The sequence below is a fragment of the Prunus avium genome, chromosome 4 (genome assembly GCF_965620075.1).
Source record: "Prunus avium chromosome 4, drPruAviu1.hap1.1, whole genome shotgun sequence".
NCBI lineage: Eukaryota > Viridiplantae > Streptophyta > Magnoliopsida > Rosales > Rosaceae > Prunus > Prunus avium.
Window position 1 is genome coordinate 26,533,284 of NC_142287.1, and position 7,226 is coordinate 26,540,509.

General features: G+C 41.2%; 1 long non-coding RNA gene across 1 annotated transcript; it reads right to left on the reverse strand.

Annotated features, from left to right (window-relative positions):
• Positions 1-147: 147 nt before the first annotated feature.
• Positions 148-7,226, reverse strand: LOC148295124 (uncharacterized). Its single transcript, XR_015835184.1, has 2 exons — positions 6,730-7,226; positions 148-780 (listed from the first exon to the last, which is right to left on the reverse strand). It is a non-coding gene; the product is annotated as an uncharacterized LOC148295124 (long non-coding RNA).

A 7,226-nucleotide genomic window follows, 5' to 3' on the forward strand; every position in this document is an offset into this window, starting at 1 on the left:
AACCAATTTGAGGTATAAACCAAACTATAAATTGGATGGTACACCTGCCCTACCCCATTTTTATTCTTTACCCATCTTAGCTAATGCCACTTGAACTATAAAACTCTTGTCACTAGCAATTCCACCTCAATTTATTTCGTTTAAAGGTTTCTTACACAAGGAAACAAAACAGAGGACAAGTTAATTTCCACAAATTTAAAAGAGTACACGTGATCTTGATACAATTGGAGTATTAATTTAATGTAATGTGACTCTAAAGAGACTACTCACCAGCCAGCACCCCTTTCATCTTTTTTTGGACTGAAACTAAAGAGTGCACGTACTATTGGCACCTATAAAACTACTAAATCACACCCAAGTTTTAAATTTTATGTCAAGTTTAATCTTCAGAAAAATTACTAAAACGGACCAATCTTTTCTGAAAAACTTGTTCATTAACTCACCACATTTGAGTTTTTATTAGTCAATGGCCGGCGATCAATATACTGAACCAATAAGGCCGGCGATCAATATACCATCATGTGGAGATTCCTCCATCATCATGTGGGCCCCAACTATAGCAACTCTCCTGGGCCCACAACCACATAAATCACTAAGATGAAATGAAAATCAACGACCAAAACTCATTTTCCTCTCTGACCATGACGATCCTATCAGTAAAACAACAAAAATTGGGGATATTTTCTTTAGCCAAAAAGATGATGGCTTATGATGCTGCTAGTTCTATCAAGACTAAACTCAATTCTGTACTTGAGCAAGATGATTGGTCCTGGCTGCCACCTATAGCAGAATGTTAAAGTATCAACCCCAGCTCAACCTATTTTGAGGAGCAATCTCTACAAAGTTCTAGAAGTATAAAAGGAAATAAAGCCTAGAAAAGGAAGTCAACATTTGAGCTAGCTAACTATAGAAAAATCTGGAAAACTGGAGAAAGCTTCACCGACTTTGTAACTAGTGGATGTATTAGAATAATATAGTTTATTCTAGAAAGATGCATAAACTATGGAAAGCAAAGCAAGTTGGCAACCAAGTTGAAGCATGGAGAATTGTCTAGAAGGTAAAACAAGGCGGTGGAATGGAGAGCAAAGTCGGCAACACATAACTATAAATAGGCATGAAGCCATGCATTGTATAGAATCAAGAAGAAGTGTGTCAACAAGAAGAGTGTGAATAAGTAGAGTGAGCTAGAGAGTTAGTAGCTCTTGTGAGAAGTGTGAGTGAAGTGAGAAAGAGTCCTTGTAAGAATTTGTCTTTCTTTTGAGAGTTGTCTTGTTGTAATATTTTGTGAGTCTAATACAAGTAAATTGTTTACTTGTTTTGTCTCCAACAAGTCTCTACATTAGAGTTGTGTACTCTAAATTTGCTCAACAATTGGTATCAGAGCGGGACGGTCAGTGACTGATTCTGCGGGAGCTTCTTTGAGTCGTGAAGAGTTTGTCTCTACAAGTTTGCATATTTAGTTCAAGCTTGTTCGGTACTGCCGGAATTCTGCCGACACGATGGGTGATCTTCACGTAGTTGGAGGAATCACGAAGCTCAACAACAAAAATTACAACACGTGGGCGACATGCATGGAGTCTTATCTACAAGGCCAAGATCTTTGGGATGTCGTCGGGGGCAACGATGTTGCACAACCACGAGAAGACAATAGCGACGCTTTGCGTAAGTGGAAGATCAAAGCAGGTAAAGCCATGTTTGCCCTGAAGACAACAATTGAAGAAGAAATGTTAGAGCACATAAGGAAAGCCAAAACACCAAAGGAAGCATGGGACACCTTCGCAACACTCTTTTCAAAAAGGAATGACACAAGACTACAACTTCTTGAGAACGAGCTGCTATCTGTTGCACAACGTGACATGACGATTGCTCAGTACTTCCACAAGGTAAAGTCCATATGCCGTGAAATTTCTGATTTAGATCCTACTGCTGCTATTGTGGAATCTAGGATAAAAAGAATAATTATCCATGGTCTGAGACCCGAATACCGAGGCTTCATTGCCGCTGTACAAGGGTGGCCTACTCAACCATCACTTGTTGAATTTGAAAATTTGCTTGCCGATCAAGAGGCTATGGCTAAGCAAATGGGAGGGGTCTCGTTAAAAGGTGAGGAGGAAGCACTCTACACCAACAAAAGTAAAGGCAACTTCAAGCAGCACTTTGGTAGTGGATCTAAAAGAGATGGTGACAAGGCGAAAAGTCATCAAGGAGAAGGAAGTTCTCGGCCAGGGGGAGCTTCAAAGTTTCACGGCAACCGTGGTCAATCCAAGAATACTAAAAGATTCGAAGGTAAATGCTACAACTGCGGAAAGAAGGGCCACATGGCGAAAGATTGTTGGTCCAACAAAAGGCCCGCTGAGAGTAATGCTGCTACTTCCAACTCAAAGGAGAAAAGTGAGGATGATTGGGACGCGGAAGCATCTCTTGCTATAGAGGAAGAGGAGATAGCTCTCACTGTGACGTCACCTGAAAGGATTGACTACAAGAATGATTGGATTATCGACTCAGGTTGCTCAAATCACATGACAGGTGATAAGGAGAAGCTGCAGAACCTGACTGAGTACAAAGGCAATCGTGTGGTGGTGACTGCCAACAACTCAAGGTTACCGATAACCCACATCGGTAAGACAGTAGTAGCACCACGATACAATTCTAATGAAGTGCCGCTTCAAGATGTCTACCATGTTCCAGGCATGAAGAAGAATCTGCTTTCAGTAGCACAACTGACATCATCAGGCCACTATGTCCTATTCAGTCCAAGAGATGTGAAGGTGTATCGAGACCTCAAGATCTCAGGGATGCCGACAATGGAGGGACGACGACTAGAGTCAGTCTACGTAATGTCAGCAGAGTCTGCATATGTAGACAAGACAAGAAAGAACGAGACAGCAGATTTATGGCACATGAGATTGGGCCACGTTAGCTATCACAAGCTAAGCGTGATGATGAAGAAGTCAATGCTCAAGGGTCTGCCTCAGCTTGATGTGAGAACAGATACGGTCTGTGCAGGATGTCAATATGGTAAAGCGCATCAACTACCATATGAGGAATCCAAGTTCAAAGCAAAAGCACCGCTAGAGTTAATCCATTCTGATGTGTTCGGGCCTGTTAAGCAACCATCGATTAGCGGGATGCGATACATGGTGACGTTCATTGATGACTTCTCCAGGTATGTGTGGGTTTTCTTTATGAAAGAAAAATCCGACACATTTTCAAAGTTTAAAGAGTTTAGAGAAATAGTTGAAGGAGAAGTAGGAAAGAAGATTATTTGTCTACGCACAGATAATGGAGGAGAATATACCTCGAATGAATTCTGCCAGTATCTACGAGAGTTTCGCATACGTCATCAATTCACATGTGCCAACACGCCACAACAGAATGGAGTAGCAGAGAGAAAGAACCGGCATCTTGCAGAGATATGTCGAAGCATGCTGCATGCCAAGAATGTGCCTGGAAGGTTTTGGGCTGAAGCCATGAGAACTGCAGCCCATGTGATCAACAAACTTCCTCAACCAAGGTTAGTATTTATTTCACCATTCGAGAAACTGTGGGATATGAAACCTACAGTCAGTTACTTTCGAGTATTCGGTTGTGTGTGCTACGTATTTGTTCCAAGTCATCTACGTAGCAAGTTTGACAAGAAGGCAATCAGATGTATCTTTGTGGGATACGATAACCAGAGAAAAGGGTGGAAGTGTTGTGACCCTACAAATGGAAGGTGCTACACATCACGAGATGTGGTGTTCGATGAAGCATCATCTTGGTGGTCCCCAGAAAAGGAGGTGTTACCAGACTCGAGAGAAATTGAAGATAAGCTGCAACAAAAGTTGGGGGAGCAAATTGTTCCAATCCGACCGAGTCCAAATGAGCATGAAGATTCGCTTGACGGTGACGATGACGAGCAAGAGGTTACTCAGAATCCTTGGCAAACTGGTGTACATCAACAAGCACTAGAAGAAGTTAGACCCAGTGAAGTAGAAATACCGACTCCACAGTCACAACCCAGAAGGTCAACAAGAGTACGGAAGCAAAATCCCAAATACGCCAACGCAGCCATAGCAGAAGACATAGTTGAACCTGAAACATTTGAAGAAGCATCACAGAGTTCCGAATGGGTTAAAGCTATGGGAGAAGAAATCACTGCGCTAGAGCAAAATCAGACTTGGGATCTGGTGCCAAAGCCAAGAGATGTGAAACCCATATCCTGCAAATGGGTGTATAAGATAAAGCGTCGTCCTGATGGGTCGGTCGAGAGGTATAAGGCTCGGTTGGTGGCTCGAGGTTTCTCTCAGCAATACGGACTAGATTATGATGAAACGTTTAGTCCAGTGGCAAAGCTTGTAACCGTACGAGTCCTACTTGCACTTGCGGCCAACAAAGATTGGAACTTGTACCAGATGGATGTGAAGAATGCTTTTCTGCATGGGGAGTTAGATCGGGAAATCTACATGACTCAACCAATGGGATTTGAGAACGAAGTCCATCCCGAGTATGTGTGCAAGCTGAAAAAGGCACTTTACGGATTGAAGCAAGCACCAAGAGCATGGTACGGTAAGATTGCAGAATTTCTCTCTCGAAGTGGTTATTCAGTGACCCATGCAGATCCTAGTTTATTTGTCAAAGCTAATGGAGGAAAATTAGCTATCGTGCTGGTATATGTGGATGATCTAATCATCACTGGTGATGATGAGGAAGAAATTCACCGGACGAAGGAGAATTTGTCAGTTCGTTTTCAGATGAAAGAACTGGGACAACTCAAGCACTTTCTTGGGCTAGAGGTCGATCGCACACAAGAAGGAATATTTCTGTGTCAACAGAAATATGCAAAAGATTTGTTGCAAAAGTTCGGGATGCTTGAATGCAAGCCAATCTCAACGCCAATGGAGCCCAATGTCAAGCTGTGCGCATATGAAGGCAAAGACTTGGAAGACACAACGATGTATCGACAATTGGTGGGTAGTCTAATCTACTTGACATTGACTCGGCCTGACATTTCGTATGCAGTTGGTGTGATGAGTCGATACATGCAAAATCCAAAGAAGTCTCATTTGGACGCAGTACGACGAATACTGAGGTATGTGAAAAGTACAATTGACTATGGTCTGTTGTACAAGAAAGGTGAAGATTGCAAGCTAGTTGGTTATTGTGATGCTGACTATGCGGGAGATCATGATACTCGTCGATCAACTACCGGGTACGTGTTTAAGCTTGGTTCAGGAACAATTTCTTGGTGCAGTAAGAGACAGCCGACGGTATCTTTGTCAACCACGGAAGCAGAGTACAGAGCAGCAGCAATGGCAGCTCAAGAGATCACGTGGCTAACACAGCTGATGAATGATCTACATCAATTGGTAGATTATTCAGTGCCGTTATATTGCGATAATCAATCGGCAGTTCGTTTGGCGGAAAATCCAGTCTTTCACGCAAGAACCAAACATGTGGAGATACACTACCATTTTATCAGAGAGAAGGTTCTGCAAGAAGAGATTGAGATGAGACATATCAATACAGATGATCAAATTGCGGACTTGTTCACAAAAGGTCTGAGTACCAGCAAGTTGGAAAGATTTCGTCATCAGCTCAATGTGACGCGAAGGATGTGAGCTGGTGTTGAGGGGGAGTGTTAAAGTATCAACCCCAGCTCAACCTATTTTGAGGAGCAATCTCTACAAAGTTCTAGAAGTATAAAAGGAAATAAAGCCTAGAAAAGGAAGTCAACATTTGAGCTAGCTAACTATAGAAAAATCTGGAAAACTGGAGAAAGCTTCACCGACTTTGTAACTAGTGGATGTATTAGAATAATATAGTTTATTCTAGAAAGATGCATAAACTATGGAAAGCAAAGCAAGTTGGCAACCAAGTTGAAGCATGGAGAATTGTCTAGAAGGTAAAACAAGGCGGTGGAATGGAGAGCAAAGTCGGCAACACATAACTATAAATAGGCATGAAGCCATGCATTGTATAGAATCAAGAAGAAGTGTGTCAACAAGAAGAGTGTGAATAAGTAGAGTGAGCTAGAGAGTTAGTAGCTCTTGTGAGAAGTGTGAGTGAAGTGAGAAAGAGTCCTTGTAAGAATTTGTCTTTCTTTTGAGAGTTGTCTTGTTGTAATATTTTGTGAGTCTAATACAAGTAAATTGTTTACTTGTTTTGTCTCCAACAAGTCTCTACATTAGAGTTGTGTACTCTAAATTTGCTCAACAGAGAAGTCATTGATAGTGATTCAGAGAAGAATGACAAATCAGATTATACGAATCTCTCGGAGAAAAATCTTCAAACTAATAGATAAACTGTGAACTATATGACTTTAACATCGGATTACAAGATCAAAACTTGAAGTGGGTACTGTTTGACTACTGAGAAAATGTTGAAAAAAAAAACTGATGGAGAAAAGACAATCAATTTCTAATAGATTCTAGAAGTGAAAACACATGTAGTTTCAAAACGAATACCATAGAGAAATAAAGTCAGGAACTTTACAAACAATAGAAGGAGATAATGAGCAGACACTGATGCAGATGAAGTCCAAGAACATTAAGAAAAATCAAATTTCTTTGCTTTCCTAGAGTTTTCTCAGGAACCAAACAGAGTAGTTTTAACTACAAAGTGTATAAACATACTAAATGCAATGCAGTGCCCAGAACAACAAAAGCATCACAAAATCCTAAAACCCAGAAACGTTTTGTTGCCAAAATCAAAAAATTTGAAGCGAGAATGATGAATTATTGTACTTACCTTCTTCCAAAGGCAGAAGTTGAGCATTCGATTCAAACCCAGTGAAGCAATTCAACGCCAGAAACCCCAACACAAGAGCAAAAACAATCTTAGAGGTCGAAATCACGAACCCCATTTTGCTCTACAACAAAAAGAAGAAAAGAAAAACTGCTTTCGATGTCTCCAACAAAACCACAATCTTAGCGTCCTACACTCAACAAAACGACAACAAAGCAGAAACAGAAGCAGAGAAAAGAAACAGAGGGAGTGGTTAGTAACTTGGTATGGAGGGAAATGGACAAAGAAGAGACTGATTCATGAATGAGATAAAATGATATAAAGGCCAAGCAAGAGAAAAGCGTTTCCTTTTGGTTTTGGAAAATGCTAGGAAAGAGACAAACACGAAGAGGTAGGAGAGAGAGAGAGAGAGAGAGAGAGAGAGAGAGAGAGAGAGGGGGCCGCCGGTGAGAGGGAGATTTTCTCTGGTTTTTGTTTTTTGATTGTTTTTTGAAAGCGTC